Source organism: Crocodylus porosus, unplaced genomic scaffold, assembly GCF_001723895.1.
Source record: "Crocodylus porosus isolate Cpor-Errol unplaced genomic scaffold, CroPor_comp1, whole genome shotgun sequence".
Lineage (NCBI taxonomy): Eukaryota > Metazoa > Chordata > Crocodylia > Crocodylidae > Crocodylus > Crocodylus porosus.
In genome coordinates, this window is record NW_017728931.1 from 84,091,464 (window position 1) to 84,110,449 (window position 18,986).

Sequence of the window (18,986 nt, forward strand, 5' to 3'; positions counted from 1 at the left end):
CCAGCACTCTTTCCTGCTTATGCAGGGGGTCGGACTCGATGATCTATTGAGGTCCCTTCCGACCCTAGCATCTATGAATCTATGAATCTATGAAACTGGCTGCAGCATTGGGCTCAGAGGGAGCAATAGTCTCAAGTTGCAGCAAGGGAAGTTTAGGTTAGTTATTAAGAAGAATTTTACTACTAAGAGGGTAATAAAACACTGGAACAGATTACCCAGAGGGCTCTTAGACTCTCCAATCATAGAGGTTTTTAAGACCTGGCTAGACAAAGCTTTAGCCGGGATGATCTAGTTGGGGATGGTCCTGCTTTGAGGAGGGGGTTGGACCAGATGATCTCCTGAGGACCCTTCCAACCCTAATTTCCTATGATTCTATAACAGATAATTGATCTACCACAAGAATGGGATGAGGAACTTCTGCTTCTAATCCTGATTGTGATTTCATCTATAATCTTGGGTGGGGGACAAAGGCTCTAAGTTATTTATCTCTTTCTCCATTGTAAAAGGGAAATACGAGTAATATCTATTTCCCTACCTCATGATGGTGTTGTGTAGCTTAGTTGGCCAATAGTGCAAGAAGCTTTCACCATAAAAAGTTCTGATCCAGACCCAATTCTACAAAGGCTTATGTATTTGTTTAAATTTATGCAGAGTGGATCAGATCCTCAAAGGTCTTTAGGTGCTTAGCTCACATCAGTATCAATCAGCATCAGTATTAAGCTAGGCTATCAATGGCAGTTAAACCTCTTAAATACCTTTTAAGATCTGGGGCAATAGACATCTCACTGATTTTAATTGTGAGGACAATTGAAAGCTAAGCAAGTGTTGCAGTAGATAAGGGTCTTGGGTCTAATGATAACACTCAGTGCATAGATAACAAGGTAATGGCTACTTTGGAAATACCCCTGATAATCACTGAGCATCCTTGATATCTTCATAAAAGTAGAAAAGAGAAGATCTTCTTGTTACAAGTATAAGCCTCATCATGGTTCACTGAAAACAATGTAACCAACCATGTGTTTAAGGGCTGCAGAATCAAGTCCACAGTCTTAAAATAATTTTCAGTGGTAGCATCAGTTCAAACCTTAATAGAAATACAATTATTTCAGCATGAGCTTGTTAAGACTAGGGCTTGAAAGACGCAGCAAAGGAAATGTCATTTTATTTTAAGAGCTGAGGAATACTTTTGCCCAGATAAATCTAATATGCATTTGGAGTGATTTTTGCATTTGACTCCAGAACTGTAAAATAATGATATTTTGTACTGGAAATTTAAGATCATCTCTACCAATGTGAAGTATATTCAGCTCACGACAATAATTGCAAGGCATAAAGGTGGAATTTGACTGTTTGTAGAAAATGCAATAATGGAGAAGGGGACATGGTGTCCTCTTTCAGGAATCACATTTAAAGGGTAAAATTAGAAATGCATTATCTTGATTTGGGATTATGGAAAGTCCACTTGCACAGCTGGTGCAATTGGTGTTGAGAGGGACAGTCTGCCTTCTGCTCAGCTTCAAGCAGTGATAACATCACATTTTTTTTTTCTTACACTAACGGATAGCATTGAAGGCTTCTTTTTTAATTTTAAAATAATTGCTGCATATATCAAATTTTGTTATCACCAACTTTTAAAATATAATACATGAAACTGTTTAATCCAATGCAGGGCTTTTTAATTTCCCTTAAACTCTTACTTTTTAATGTCTTTCATTTGTCACTCTTTCTGGGTGCAGGCACCTGTAACAGTTCCCAATGCAACAGGTTTCTTAATTATTTCATTCCTGCTGGTTAGGTATGCTGTAATGCTTATTTTAGTAACTGTTCCCACTAGTTGGAAAAAATACATTAACTTCATCAGGGTTACTCATTTGAGTACAAGCTACAAACTGCATGTTGGTAAATACAGTTGGTTGATCCAGAGAAGGGACAAGAAGGAAACAGCTGAACACCCCTTTCATGTGGAATGGTGAAAATCCATGTACAGTCAGGAGGAGACACTCCTTCCAGAGATCCCGTCACAAAAGCTAAAGCATTTCTGGGCATAACCTGAAAAGAAAGGGCTTAATTTCACTGTTCTGGATTGTAACTTCTGCCCCTTCAGATATCTGTTGTGCAGGCACATGCTTAAATTTGCAGACATGATGTATTGTGTTGGCCTGGCTACATATGTGAATGTATGGATGGGTTTATGTGTTAGGAGAATCAGAACTGTAAAGGTCAGGAGACACTATGGTTATGTTGTCTTTATAGCCAATCCAATTTACGTATTCCTACAGATTATTGTAATTCACAAGAAGAAACAGACTGAAAAATTTAAATAACTTTTGCTTTTATATAAACTGGCAAAGGAGTAAACGATATATCCACACAATGGGTACAGTTTGCAAATGTTTTTCAGTAGTTTTCTAAGATGTCTCTGCAGCTGTTGAACAAATCAGTTCCTCTGTTCCACTATCGTACCACAAAAACATCAATGTATATAAAATAACTACTGATATGGGATCAGAGCTCATGGGCCTTAGTATATAGTAAAATGTCGTTATACTGAGAATTCAAGCCAAGGCTTAATAGGATGGTTTAGAGAAGAGGTGTCCAACCTTTTGGCAGGAATGGTGCAAAGAGTCTTACCTCCCTAGGCAAATTAAATTTTTCTCCCCTCCCTTGCAACGTACCTGGGACCTGGTGAGGGCAGACACCTGACAGAAACCTGGATCAGGGGCTTAGCCACTCCAGAGCTGCCCTGATCACTTCTGCACATCCCCAGACTCCTGAGGTGACCCCCAATGAGTATGTGCAAGATGTCACAGGGTGATGGCACAATATGACCCCAAAGGGGAAAAGGGGTACCCTGGGACCTGAAATAAGGCGGGGGAGAGAAAGAAAACAAACAATAAGTTCCTTACCTGCAGCCGATGACATGGGAAAGCCGGAAGTGGCGGCAGGACCCACGCAGCTGATTTAGCCGCGTCTTTTTCAAACTGCAGCCAGCTGCAATCAATAATGATCGGAGCCAGCACGGGGCTATAAAGAACACCCCGAGAGAAGAGGAAGGTGGCAGAGAGCTGGAGACCAGCTGGGAGAGGAAACGACATGACACAGAGGCCTCATCCAGAGGCAAGGGAGAAGCTAGCGGCCAGCCGCGAAGCTGGAACACGTTCCCTGACAGAGGGAAGGAGATCGCCTGAGGAGAGGCACTGGGTAACCAAGCAAGGGACAGCAGAGCCGGGCAAGAGAATTGGGGGACCGAACCAGGCACTTGGAGCCTCCCTGAAGAGAGGGGACCGGAAGAGGACCCGGCAAACCAGGTGGGATTGGCACGGGTTACGGGAGCGTTCCAGAGTTCATCCCCCATAGGGAACCTGAATACTAGCAGTGAGAGGGGCTGCAGGGTCCTGGAGCCTGCCTGGCGGAAGAATTCGGCAAGAGACTGAGTAAAGAGGGAAACCCAAGCATCTGCGAACATTCCCAGGTGCCCATTAGGGAAAGCTTGCACCCAGTCATGGGGTGCTACAGAGAGCACTACGGAAGGAGAAAATTGTCTGCAGGACAAGGAGTCCATATTTTGGGTTTAACCCGGGAGATTTATGGGTAGCATTTTTCTTTTGTGTTGTTAAGTGACCCATGGTTAGAGGGACGGGGAGGAACCTTAGAAGGTCCTCTAACTGGCTGGATTGAGAGTCAGGACAAGCCACATGGGTTCGCCACCAGCTACACCTGGGCATCGTGAGGTGAGGGTGACACTGGGAATTAACAGCAACCCGGTGTCTGGGTATTAGAGCAAGATGTAGGGGAGGGCTGAGCCTCGCAGAAGACCATCGCCCCGAGGGTCCCAACATCGGATAAGAAAGTCCACTGAAGGTCCCAGCAAACTCGTGGCAGGCGAGATAGGGGCGGAGACTACCTTTAAGATTGATCCAAAATAGACAATTCCAGGGATGAAGCGGCAGACAAGCCTATACGCCAGAGGTCGAGCAGCGCGAGAACTCATGTTCAACGCCCGCCTGTTGCACAAGGGTATAGGTTGTAGCTGTGTTGGTTTAAGGACAAGGCAGACAATGTTCTTTATGTAAATCTCATATCTTTTATTCAACCAACTTAAAAGTCTTCTATGAACTTCTGGTCTTCTCCTGGATACAAAAAAATCATGGACTAAATATAGGCATTGGATTTATGACACATTATAACCTGCCTAACATCTGACTCCCCTGGTACCTCTCCACTATTTACCAGCTACATTCATATCCCTTCACTGACCCACCCCCAGCCTGTCTCTCACCCACTGACTCCTCAATTTACTTGTTCACTGACGGGTATCTTGTATGAAGGCCAGCCTCCGGATTTTTTACTGTTCATTCCACCCAGCAAGAGCACACACCAACTGTGTATGCTTCCTCAGCCTGATGAAAGGTATTTACACCCAAAAGCTTACAAAGAAGAATTTTTCCAACTATTTGAGTTGGTCTAATAAAAGATATCAGATTTACTGAAAGAATCTTGTGTGCAAGATGTGTGCACACCAATTTTGCTACTGACTTCAATTTGCCACCCTAGGCAGCAGCCTGGCTGGTTATGCTGCCCTTGTCTTTTGGCCCTATGGGCTGAATGAGTGGTGAAAGGTTGGTCTGCAGGCCAGATCTGGTCCATAGGCCCAATCCAGCACATGGGGGTGGAACCCAATCTGGCACATGCTTCTAGTCCCATATGTCAGATCAGGCCCTGGCTCCATGTGCTGGATCAAGCCTGTAGACCTGGTCCTGCATGCCAGATCACATTTGCAGCCTTGGCCCTATGAGTTAGATCAGGCCTCATCCCAGCACACCAGATGGCCCTTGAAGTCCTGGCCCTCATATAAGGTGGCAACATTAATAGCCACTGCTCTCCCACTGCCAAATTTCCAGACCATGTGGTACTCCACAGGCCAGAGGACACAGCTCTGTGGGTTGGGTCTGGCTGGTAGGCCAGAGGTTGAGCACCACTGATGTAGATGAAGATTTGCTGCTTTCCTTTCTGCTATTTAAAACATTTTTCCTTTACCCCACTTTAACTCTATACATTATGTTTGGCCATTGTACCATTGATATTTCCTGGAGAAGACTGCCATAGAAATTAACAAGTCCTACGAATGGTGAGCTGCATCATAATCTGACATCCTATCAGTAAGCACATCTTGTGTAAAAATTCTCAGAGTATCTGCAGAACAATAAAGAAAACAGTAAAAGGGAAAACTCACAATTCTTTTATTAGTGCCACTATGGATCATGACACAAGCCATTCAGAAAGAGGTTACTGATTTCTTATTGCTCAATGAACTCCTGAGTTGTTAAATCAAGAGTTCGGGTCCAGTAACAGTCAGTGCTTCTGTTGATCTGCAAGTTTGTCACAAATCCACGGAGCTGCTTTCAATACCGATTTGAAGAAAATTGAGAGTATCAGCAATGAGCTCTTTTTTGTCTGCTCTGGCCAATAATGTGGCAGATAAATGCCGTATGCATGTACACAGCCAGCCAGTGCAGCCCAACCCAGCCCTCCACCAGGAAGAGCCTGGCCTACAAAGGCAGTCCACCCTCCCTGGTGCGCAGATCTGGGGGGAACACCCCCATGCCCTCCTCAGGTTCATGTAGTGGCAGGACCTGCCCCCACTTCCCACCCCGGGCAAGTTGCGTCTGTCCCATTCCCTGCTCCACTCCAGCTGGGCAGTACCTGGCGCTGCCCCAACACCAGCCCCAGTCCCTGCCTCACCGCAGATGCCTCAATCTGCACCCCCCCATGACCCTTCCCTCCCTCCACCCCTTCCATCACAACAGACTTACCAGCCCAATGCCACTCTCACTACTGCAAGGATGCATATCTGAGTTGGATTGGTATTGGCCAATATAGCTCATTAAAAATTGGCCATCAGTAGTGGCCCAAAAAATCTCTATCATGCACCCCTAACTGTAACACATTAATGGTCACTGAGGACATGTTGGTTGTCAGATCTTGCTACACATCACCTGAAAGATAGAATTCAAATCTTCAGTTTCCAGGAACACAGGCCCCTGCTAGCTGAGCTAAAGGAAATTCTGACAGAAGAATACCACTGATGAGACAAATGAACAGCAGTTTGACTTCCCAATAGGGAAAGGCAGAGGCAAACTTATAACATAGCTAATTGATAGCAGTATCATATTGTATAGTTGCTGAATGATAAAAAGCAAAAATTAGTTTCCACTAATTTCATTTAAATGTAGATAAAAACCACATTTAGATCTAACTAGTGGTCTTAAATTAAAATGCTACCAGAACTCACTTCTTTTAGATGGCATGTAATCATTAAAAGGATATAATATTTCATTAGCCACTACATACTTATACTTTTAGTAATTAAAAGGAAAAGCTTTGTTTTTCTTGTCTATTTAAATTTTAATTAGTTAAGCTATTAGATGTTGGAGGCATTGTTTAGACAAGGTAAATTGTATTGGTTTAAGCCCTGCCAGTTTAAGCAATAAAGGCACAAGAAAATTAATAGAAAATATTCACAAGCTCTTCTTTTTCTTTTGAGGCTTAATAGAGGCAACAGTTGCCTACAGAAAAATGTCAGAGGTCACCTTGTCCATGTACTTCAGGTCAAGGTGACTTAGCTTGTAAAATGGTATTTAGGGAAGGCAATCCTGACAGGTACAGCTTTTTATGTTTTGCTTTTTAAGAGGAAAGCCGTCTACAAACCAAACACACGTAAGATTTGAAAACAGCCTCTGATTCCACTCTTGCTTATTTGCACCTTTATGATACATTGCACATCCTGAGTTCCAAAGGATTCCTCCCCAAATTTAACTCAAGTAAACCATTCATGCTAAATGAATTACCTCCTTACAAGTTTGCTTGTCTGGGTAGATGAAGGAGTCATGGTCTTTCCAATGAAGAGGGAGAAGTAGCAGCAGGCTGCAGGGGGGAGACACTGGTAGTACTACACACCAGCAGAACGTCCTGATCCCAACCTCTCTATTTCCAGTGAGTGGCAGAATGGATTTGTTTCTTTAGTGGGAGATTATTTTGGTGTTCTTGTCTCTTTTATCTTTCTCTGTGGGGAGGCACACAGTGAGCCTGCAGTCATCTCCAGCAATTTGTATCCTGTCCCCAGCAGGGGCTTGGAAGGGAATTATTCCTATCATATTTTGTTCATTAAATTTACATGCTAAGACTGTTTTCACAGAAAAGCCACCTACAGATATCTTGTCCACTGCTCACCAGGTTGGGATTCCCCCCTGCTGTCAGAGTTTCCAGTGCTTTGTTCAGTCTAATTAGGAACATCCTAAGTCTCAGGAGTTACACTGCTTCCCCTTGAAATCTGCTTGAGATGAATCTTAGCACTCAGTTTGGCTTTCCCTCATCCCTGGGTCATGTCCTAACCATGCATCTCCCTCTCCTCCACCCCACAAAAATCCTCCCCAGTGAAAGTTTTCTGAAAACTGATCCCTCTCTCTGAAACATTTTGAAAAAACAGCAAATTTCTACTGTTCTAACCAGCATTATCACTGCAATTTTGTAAGTGATTATAATATTCTCCTTTAGCTTATTGCTTACAATAGCTAGACATTCGCATACGTATGATTGCAGGCTTCAGCAGGACATGATTTAATGCCAGAAAGTCCACCACCATCTGTTAACACTCCATCTTAACAGAAAAAAAAAAACCAAAAAAACAGTTTAAATCCAATTTATTTAGAAGCACTGAGGTTGGGACTTCCAACAGATTCACATTTTCCCTTTCAGATGTGTGTTTGTTTATTTTTCCTGGTGGCAAATACAACACTATGATTCTCTAATTGTTTGTTGTGAAATATGGAGAGAGGAAGGAGGTCAGCTGTACTAAATTGCACAGCATGTGTCGTTCTCAGCCTGCCATGGCTGTTCCCTCTCATACAATCAGGTGCATCGATGTCTCTTTCATTAGATGTTCACTCAGCTGTCCCTATTGTCACTGAAAATAAACATGAAATTTTTTCTTCTCGTTTCATTTTTAAAACTTCCAGTGGATTGAAGAAGCCATTTGATTCTAGTTTCTTGTACCTAAAGCTCAGCCAGTGCATCCTGAGTAAGACCCTAGTTAGAATCCTGATTTATCATTAAAATGTAGGAAAAAGCATTTTATTGTATACAATGAAATCTCCAGCTGTTTCTCTTTATTCAGAAAAACTGTTTAGGAGATTAATTACCAAACTTTAACCCACTAGGAAATCAGTTGTTACTTAAAATACTCCAGTATTTCAGAATGTTTTACATTAACAATCTTCTGAAACAAGGTATCAAAACTGTTTCAGTTGATTTTAACTCTTAATGCTTGGCAGAAAACCAGAGACATTGAGGCTATTGTGCTCTTATAGCAAAACATTGGTACCTCACACTCATAAAAAGTGATAGGTTGCATAGTTTACACCTGTACTCTGTGAGCTGAACATATTTTCTCATTTTTAGCAGTATCAGAGTGTCTTGCTGGATAAACGTTAGAAAAGGGGGCAGGGACATCTTTCTTTTCCATCTGTGTATGATTTCTGACTAAATATTGGGAGTAAATAAAAGACAGGTGCATGAAAATAGCGTTTATCCCTTTTGTGACCCTTTCAGTTCTCTCTCTGAGTCCTATCCTTTACCCTCCAATCTAGCTCTTTTCCCAATGCTTCACTTTTGTAGGGCTCATCCCACATGGCTAGAAGCTTACTGGTAACAGAAGGTAGTTTACCCCTGCCATCTATCAGCCACTAGGGACACTGTTGGAAGGGCTTAGCACCCCTTAACCCACATGATATAGCCACTCCTAGTTATAATAATGTACAATATATCAAAGATAACTTCACTGAAGTCCACTGAGATATATCTGTTTAAAACCAGAGTAAGGAAAATAAGAATCAAAACCATTCTTTTTTCATTTTCTGGAAACAGTATGTTGACAATAGAATCTGAGCAGTTCATACTATTAATCATCATATCTTTAGATCTTAAATTTAGGTAGCGGAGATTGATCCAGAATAAGGGTGTTGAACATACAGTCCACAGGCCAGATCTGGCCCAAAGGCATTTGACTCAACCTGTGGAGGTGTCAGAGGGGCTGGGAATTTGGGGATAGAGTGAGTAGTGTGGGGCCTGCCACCAAATTCACAGTGATGGAAATCCACTAGGCATGCATGTTGGTGGTGGGAATGGGAGAGGAGGGGAGGAGAAGGAGAAGGAGAAGGAGAAGGATGGCTACATTAACTACCATGCCACAGCTTGCTCTCCCACGTTTGCTGCCATTGACCCTGCCACTGCCACTTGCTCACTGCCACTAAGACATCTTACAATTCAAATCTGGCCTGCAAGCAGCCCTGCAGTCCAGATCCAGCCGAGGGGCCTGATCTAGAACACTGTAGAAAAGCTTAACAGAGTCCATAACACTCAGGCATAGAAGACTGAAGAAGAAATTAGAACCATTTACAGGAATATTAATAGGAAGGTAGAGAAGAATGACAATACATAGTCCTGTGAAGATTTAAAATGTACCATAGTATATAGAGAATATAACTGAAAAGTATTGTTATGTGATTGCTATTGACTGTTGTATCCAAAATGAGCTGAAGATCTCTGTTTGTTCCTACATGGTACATTACTAAGCCCCCATCACAAACTCCATCATTTGTGGTAATATCAGTGGCTGGAAGATCTTGAAAATGAGCTCTTCTGTCATGCCTGAAGCTAGGCCCCTCATTCCAGAATTGAGACATATTGAAGGACAGAAGGGAGAAAACCTGCAGAGCTCTTACCTTTCCTATATTTTTCTCATGAAAACGCAGCAGGGAGGAATGGCTTTTCAACAGTGGAGCAATGCCATTCTGCAAAAGAGCTGTTTCTTTACATGGGGCTGGATCTCCTTTCTGCTTCCAGCTGCTAAGTCATGTCAAAAGAAACTGAAACTTTATTGCAAACCTTTTCTACTATTATTTTTCTGTGTAGACAATAGGTATAGGGGCTGCTAAGATTTTAGGCCATGGCCCCACACATTTCTTCACTGCACCATCATGGAACAAATGCACAAAGAGACGCAATCAGCTCTGTGCATTATGAAGGATCAGTTTCTTCAGTGTTGCTCTTTGCAATTTGTTCCAGACATTAAAAGAGATCATATTGCTCCCCCTGATACTAAGACCTCACTCTCCTCTGCCAGCCAAGACTGGGAGGGGAAAGCAGAGCCTTCCCACCCCTTCATAGTGTTCTCTTCCACTGGGAATAGCAAATGTAAGGACTCATTTAATATGCAGTTTCACAGACTTTGCAGTTTCCACAAAATCTGGGATTATCCACAAAATCTGCAACATCAGCAACAAAAAATGAACAAAAATAAAATTCAGGCTCCCCAGTGAGAGCCAGCAGTCCTTGCTGCTGGGAGGGGAAGGTACTGGCTGGCAGGGTGGCATGAAAGGCAGTAGACAAGATGGCACCTCCCCCCTTGTTCCTCCTTCCCATGCCAGGACCTCTCCACCAATCACTACCAAGATGGAAGCTGCCCTCTTGTCCCCCCCCACCCCGAGACCTCTCTACCAATCAGTGTCATAAGGCGAGGCCACCATGAAATGACCATAGAATTAGAACTTTATACCACGACCAACCCTTGGAAATTAGTAAATCACCCCATAATTTAGGCAGGCCCCCTAGAGCAGGGGTGGGCAATTATTTCGGGTGGAGGGCCACTTACCACGTTTTGGGAAGCTGTTGAGGGCTGCATGGATAGCCCCACCCCTTGACAGTTGTCCCACCCCTGGTTGCCATATTTGGACTGGAAGTCCCACCTCCTAGCCCCTGACCTTTGCCATTGGAAGTCCCTCCCCTTGCCCTGGAAGTACTCCTTTTGGGAGGAAGGGTGCTGTGACCTGGAAACAGTGAAAAAGATATGTATACACCCACATAACTCACACACAAAATATCTACTATAACCTATTTTAATTTTATTTTAAAATATTTTTCTACTGATTTCTGTGTTTACAAAAAGTGTATCTAGAGGTGACTGCATAATAACTTAAAATGCAGTCCTACTGTGTGTTTTGTGTGGGCAGCAAGGGGGTATAAGTGGCGGTGTGGTTGGGGACAGTGTGTGTGAGTTTGTGTGTGTGCATGCACGTGCACGTGATAGGGTGTGGGTATAGGAGCTGGGTGTATGCTGAGAGAGAAAGCTAGGGCCGGGCTGCCAGCTCCATAGTGTGCAGCTCAAACACACTGCATGTGAGCCTCACATGATGCAGCCAAACAGACCCCATGCCCAGGCTCCTACCCTGTGTCTCTGCCAGTCCCAGGACACTTGCACAGGCTCTGTGTTTCTGCCTGCCACCACCTTTCCCTGTGTCCCTCCTGCAGGCTTGCCCACTGCTCCCTGCTGCCCCCTGCTGCCCCCTGCTTCCTGCAGTGCTCCCTGCAGTCCCCGCCAGGGCCCACTGCTTGCCGCAGTCCTGCTGTGACTCTGCCACCTACCGCAACCCCCGCACTCACCGTGGCTCCACCATCTGCCAGAGACCCCCACGGCTATGCTGCCCACTGGGGCCCACTACACCTGTGCCACCACCCACTGGGGCTCTGCTGCCTTCTGGGTCCTGTCTCGGCCTGGCCATGGCTCTAGTGCCCAGTAGGGCCCGCCACCCACAGTGGCTCTGCTGCCTGCTGGGGCCCACTGGGGCCCAAGCTGTGGTTCTGCCATGCACCGGGGCCCACCTCCTGCTGTGGCTCTGCCACCTCCTGGGGCCCACTGCCTCCCCACTACCCACTGGGGCCCAGCTGTGGCTCTGCTGCCTGTCGGGGACTGCCATGACCCCACTGCCCACTGGGGCTCTGTCACCTACGGGGTCCCGCTGCGGCTCTGCCACCCACTGGCTCCCGCCACTCACTGAGGCCTGGCTACAGCTCTGCCACCTGTGGGGGCCCACCTCCTGCTGCTGTTCCACCACCTACTGCAACCCCACCAACTGCTGGGGCCCAAGATGGCTCTGCTACCTGCTATGGTTCCACTGCCTCCTGGGGCCCATGGCAGCCCTGCCACCTGCTGGGGCCTGGCCGTAGCTCTGCCACCTGTTGGGGCCCACTGTGCTGCCTGCTGGGGCCTGCCATGGCCCCACTGCCCACCCAGGACCACCGTGGCTTCACTGCCTGCTATGGCTCCTCCGCCTGCTGCACACCACATGGGTCCTGCCACTCCCCACGGGCCCCCTGCCACCGCACTACCCCCTACAGCCCCCACCACTCCCCGTAACTACCACTTCCAGCCACTCCCTCCCTCCAATCGTGCCTTATTTTCTACTCAGACAGAGGGAGGAAGAACAGCTGTAGGGGCATGGGGCCAGAAGCCACAGGGGCTGAGGGTGGGAAGGTTGGGGACCGAGGGTGGGAAGGGGGTGGGTGGAGATGGGCTAGCCTTGTTGCTCAGCCACAGGCTTCCACTGCCTATGGCCACCTTTCATCTTTGCCAAGCGGCCACAGGCAGATAGAAAATTTAAATTTTTAAAGGCCCCGTGGGCCAGATAGAATGGGCTGGCAGGCCGCATTTTGCCCACCCCTACCCTCGAGATGAGTAGTAGCAGATAGTTCTTGTACCACTAACACAGGCAACCTATTGCCTACTATTGCGAGCTGCCTTTCTGAGTCCTTTTGCACATGGGTTGCTATCAAGCTAAAACAAGGGGTGGGCAATTATTTGGACCCAAAGACCACTTAGGGAGTTTTGGTGAGCTGTCGCAGACTAGATCAGAAGCCTTCTCTTTCTTCCTCCCCCCTTCTACCTCTGCAACAGCTCACCAAAGTCACTAAGTGGATCTGGGGCCAGTGCCTGGGAGGGAGCTGCAGGTGAGCAGGGAACAGCATCCAGGAGTGGGAGGGGCGGGGGCTAGGTTCACAGATCCACAGGCCTGGAGCAGAGCAACAATCAGCTCCCTGTATGCCCCTGTAATGAGTGCTGGTTCTGCGTGCAGGGGCACACAGCTCTGCCCTGGACCCCAACCCCATGCTGTCACTGCCCCAAGATCCTGGCTCTGGTCCTGCCTGCCCATCCCACTCCTGGAAACTGCTCCCTGCCTGCCCATAGCCCCATCCCATCTACTCAGATCCTGCCCCTGGCAGTGAGTGAAGGATGGGTAAGCCAGGCTGCATAGGCAGCAGGGCCAGGTCCAATGGCAGCAGCCACCAAAAGGAGCTGCCACTATTGGGGCTGCCAGAAAACAAGCCCAGCCACTGCACCACCCAAGCCCTGCTACGTGCCCAGGGATGGCAGGACTGCCCACATGCATCACAGCCCAGGCTGCTTCTGTGTCTGGGCCAGGTAGGATCAAGGGACTCACCGTGTGCTGAACAAAATCCCTTGGTAGGTCAGATCCAGCCCATGGGCCATATTTTGCCCACCCCGAGCTAAATCTATATGTTAACAAGCAGACTGTCTTTATATCAACATAACAGTGCAGTCTATTGCTATTCAGTGTGGTACTAAACACTGTAGTTATATTTGCTTTCCAGGCATCCAGCTCCTGGACCACCACTTTAAATCTGTGAGTTGTTCATTTATTTGCTGAATGGTAAAGTTCCATTTCATTGCTCCAGGGCTGATGTCAGCAGTATGCAGAAATGGCAACAGGGCCCTCACAGACTAGCTGAGACAGGCAGCACAATGTTAGCAATATATTTTTGCTCTGGTTGCTGATTGTATTAGCCAGAATAAGACATGACCTGGAAGCATTCAAGCCCAGCTACACTCATCAAATCTAATTTCTACTAAAGAAAATGTAGCTATGGTGCCTCAATCATACCACTGTTTTCCCCTGGAAATAGCACCAACTGCCACAAAGAAAGGAGGCCACCAATTAAACCTTAAAAGTCTTTTCTGTGTGTAAGGCTCTCATGAACACATCTTGTACTCTTTGTAAGGTCTTATTTTATAGCTGTCAATATATTCTTTTTTTATCCATACACAAATAATTTCCATTAACTCCAAGAGAAAAATAATTCCCCTCTGCTTATTTTCTGCTCCCCCACACTTAATTCCTAATTCAAATAATATCTAATTTAAAATACTGTATTCAAAATGCTTTTCTCAAACAGAGGGAAGATTAAATACACAGTATTAACAGTTATTTGTTACTATAGCAATAAACTAACAAAATAAATGGGTGAATAAAATATTCAGAATACGGTAACATTTATTTCATTTATTGAAAGGTTGGAATACTATTTTTGTTATATTGTTGTATTGTTATATGTGCTAATATTGTTTTGTAAAAGTCTTTTTATGGTAGCCATTTTTAGGAGTTTGGGAAAATAAGCAAGTCATTTTGCTTCACTCCATGATAATGAATATCCCAGCTGATGTCCTTTGTTTTGTTTAATATATTGGGCCACAATTTATTGCTTGTTAAAGTGCCTGTAGATAAGGTAGCTAGTGAAAAGGTAGAGGCTTGTTATTTACTTTACAATTTAAATGATTAATCAACTTTTTCATTTAATATGCAAATTTCCAGGCCTAATGGGAGAAAGAAGATAGGTATGAATGCTTTCTGCGTTTCATGGAATCATAATATATGCCTTCTTATTATGACTCTGATTCAGCAAAATACCTTAAGGTACATACCTTAAATCTAGTGGGACTACATAGGTACTTAAGTTTATGTACATGCTTAAATGCCTTGATGAGTCAGGGACTAAAACTTATCTCAGTAGATCAAAATCTTCTTTCAGATACAGCTATGAAACTCTAATTAACCTCAATAAGGGTAACCTACATTTATCTGAAAGTATAAGTTGTGTGTAAGACAACTGAGATGAAAGGAATGATGCAATGTCTGAGGATTGGTGCCTAGACACAGTATGCATGCATATGTCAGTAACATGCATAAATACTCCAGATATATTAAAAAAACCAAAACTGACCACTAGCAATGAAATATGTAAGTGCTTCCTCAAGGACAGCCTTGGAGCCGTAGACATAAGGATCTCCCAGCCAGAGCCCTGCGGCTGTGGAGCTCGGGCTGGGAGATAAGGATCTCCCCAGTGCCGACCCCATGGTCATCGAGCTGGCACTGTGAGTTTCCTGATGGTGGGGGCTGGGGATTCTGTTCCCTGCCCAGCTCCGTGAACACAGAGCTAGGTGGGGAACAGGCTCCCCGGCCTCTTTGCCACCCAGCTCTGTTCTCATGGAGCTGAACAGGGAAGAGGCTCCCCAGCCTCTGCCCCATGATCGGGGAGCAGGGGCTAGGAACTGTCCCAGTCAGTTTGGGTAGGTCCCAGCCCCTGTCCCAATCTGCTGGTGGGGCTCTTTCAAAGTCCTCTACCCCCGATCAGGGAGCTGGGACCAGGAGCTCCCCTGCTGCCAGAGCAGGGGGATATTGTTCCTGCCCTGGTGGCAGGCAGCCGCCTAGGGGCAGAGTGCAATGTCCCTGGCCCAGTACTGCCTGCCAGCCCCCAGGCTAGCACCCAAAGGGATCCTAGAACTCCCCTTGGTGGTAGCAGGGGCCCATTGCAGGACCTCAGGAAGTGGAAACACTTTGCTGTGATTAGCAAGAAAGACTTGAGACTCAAGTCCAGAGAAGGGCCACCCATATGATCAGAGACTTGCACGGCAAGCCATACAAGGAAAGGCTGAGGGACCTGGGACTTTTTAGCCTGAAAAAGAGAAAGTTGAGAACAGACTTGATAGTGACTTACTGCTACATCAGGGGTGTACATCAATGGCTCAGTGAACAGCTGTTCACCAGGGTGCCTTTGGGGATAGCCAGGAGTAATGGCCATAAACTCCCGGAAGACCATTTCAGGCTCAGATTAGGACAAACTTCTTCACAGCCAGGGTGTCCAGACTGTGGAATAGGCTCCCTCCAGGGGTGATGCAATTGCCTACCCTGGAAATCTTCAAGAGGAGACTGAATGGTCACCTTGCTGTGGTCACCTGACTCCAGTTGTCTTTCCTGCTTGGTGCAGGGGACTGGACCCAATGATCTTCTGAGCCTTCTAGCCTTGCACCTGGCTCAGTGTGTTGTGGAGGGGCTGCCTGGGGCACAATATGAGGGTGCTTCACTGTGGGGCTAGCTAGCAGGCAACCCTGACACTATAGCACCCTTGTAGCCCAGCTAGCCCCATCAGTTTCTATACACGTGTTGCTGCAGAGTAAATAACTCTGCCATAGGACAGTACTTGTGGCTGGCAGTACTATCCTACAGTGGAATTAATTATTTTACTCCAGCCTAATAGCACTACGTGTTGAAGATGATGTTTTACTATGGAGCTAATTAGTGAGCTCTACAGTAAATGTCTCATGGTGATGTGCCCACAGTGTGTTAGGCTGAAACAGTTAAGAAGACAGTGGTCCCTTTGCCAAATACCTTACAACTGATCCTGCAAACACTCTTGGAAGTGCCAACCCCAAACATTGCAATATCATGAGTCAGTTCTCCTTTCCCCCCCAGAAAAGAGTCCGTTTAGAAATCATAAGAGTTTAGAAATAATACTAGTTCTTCTTATTTGCTCTCTGGTGCTCGAGGTGCTAGGGTTCACATTTTCAAGCTTTTTCTGTGCAAGAAGGGACAGAGACCAGCTTTATTTTAATTAAAGCTGGGATTTCAAAGACAGGAGAGTAGGAAAAAAATACCAACTACAGTGCAAGCAGGAATAAAATTGAGAGTTGACAATCATGGAGGTACTGACCTAGCTTTGAATTTCAAGGTGTTAGTAGCATGGCTCATTTCACAGAAATGTACGTGTGCACATTGGTAGCTATTCTAGATCAGCCCACGCACACAACATGTGTCAAGTTAGCTGGATATTTAGGCATTCATAGACCCAAAGTCCGTGGATGAAGTCATCTTAGGTGAGTATCATGCTACAGAGCAGCCAAGAATGTTGTCCTTTACAAGAAACCAAGGCGTAAAGATAATTGGCATCAAATCACTTTAACACTGATAAAGAGGAGTAATATTAGTAACATAGTGTATAATCAGATAATCACATCAATGTTTTTTCTAGATACCTTGCCCAACTACCTGAGAGTTCATTGTAATGAGAATGATTTTCATAAAGAGTTTTCACATTACCAGAGTTCTCCTTGTTAGAATTATAGTTGCATATATAAAAGAGGAGTGACCAGAATACATAATGATTCATAAAGTTAAAAATATCTGGAGGAGTTGAGAAATCAGAACACTTATCAGCTAATGCAGCCCTAGGGTGTAAAGATAAAGAAAAAAACCTTTGCCAGAGAATAATTAATGAAAGGAGATGGTATTTCTCAAGTCATTCCGTAGGTACATTATTCTGATACTATATAGACAAAATTATAAAGTACAAATACTTGAAGCTCATGTTTTTGACAAGGCTTTTAATTCCATAAAGGTGACATTTACAGCACCGTAGCATGGCCACATAAGGTCCTGTATACTTGAATGTGTATAATAGTTGTGGGTGGTCAAAGCACCTGTACACAAAGATCTCTGCCAATCTTTGTAAGTTTCATGCCAGGTCCTAATGTACCAGTATAGAAAATAGTGCCAGGGGTGGGACAGGAAAAAAAATAGGGCTATGAATATGTGTTTAGATATATGCAAGATATTTGTTTAGATCTGCATTTGACTTTGACCAGATTTATATTTGACTCCTTGCTCTTAGGCTGCAAGCTGTTTAGACCCAGAATGTTGTTCTGATGCCCTGTATCCCTTTTTATTGTGAAGATTTATGTCGATATACAAATAATGCCGTACAAATAATAGAAAAGTGTTGTCAGGCCTCTCAGTAATAGGAAAGGCATATATGAAATGGATAGGTAGGCAACTGATCAGATATCAAAATATCAAAATCAATGAACTAGCTAAAACTGCACACTTCAGACTGAGATATGTCTGAATGGTTTATTCCTGACAGGAATCAAAGCTTGGAAAAGCTGAAAAAGGCAGATGAAGACCCTCCTTGAAAATTTGCTACATGGAAATATTATAATTTCAAGTAGCTGTATCAAAGCAAAAAAATTAAAGTGTATTTAGGTCTGATGACTCCTAAGGCATTCACTTATTTCCCCAAGGTTAAATAAGAAATGTCTTAGTGTCAGAGTTTTAGAACTAATATAGGAGATAACTTATCTTCAACACTTCTATCTTCTCACTTGCACCAAGTTTATAGCCATGTATCTCCAAAGGATCTTTGGTGGAAATACTCATGATGTAGGCCCTAATCCTACAAAAACATATGCACATACTTAACTTACTTGCACTGCAAGTGATCCCTTTGGGCGTGTCCAGACAAGCATGGATGCCAACTGGGTGGGGAACAGGCTGGTGTCTGTCGCAGACATGCCACACACACTGCACATACAGGCATAACCTGTGCTGCTACTTTGCAGTGCGGGAGGGTTTTTTGACCCCAAGAGACCCCAGCATCAAAAAACCCTATGCCTAAAAAAAGTGGGGCGGTGCACATCGCTGTAGTGCATGCCACCCAAAAACAAGCCTGGTTGGCTAGAGCCACACTCTGGCTGCGGGCCAGGCTCCCTGCTGCACAAGCACTGTGGCTGCAGCTCCCAGAGGCCCCCAGGATCCCAAGTAAGGTTGCTGGGGCCAACACAGTTGCTGGACCCAGCCTCACCTTCCCCACCCAGGGCAATGTGCCACACACTAGAGTGCACATGGGCATTCCCTGGGACAAGCAGCAGTGGCATAAGGTGTGCCGCTGCTACTCGTCTCTGGAGAAACATACATTCCCACTTATGGGGACAGATCCACTGAGTTCAATGTGTAAGATTGAGAAGGCACGTATACCTTTTCAGGACTGAGTCTTTCCACTGGTATAATTGAAATGGTGTCAGGCCATTTCTCCCCCAATCTGTCCGGAAGATAATACTTTTAGAAGTTACACATACAAATAAGTTAGACTCAGACTGCTTTGCTTATTCCTTAGCAAGAGGAATACCCATGGTATCTGTGTATTCAGTGTAAACTAAATGGCATATATCAAAAATGAAATAGGCC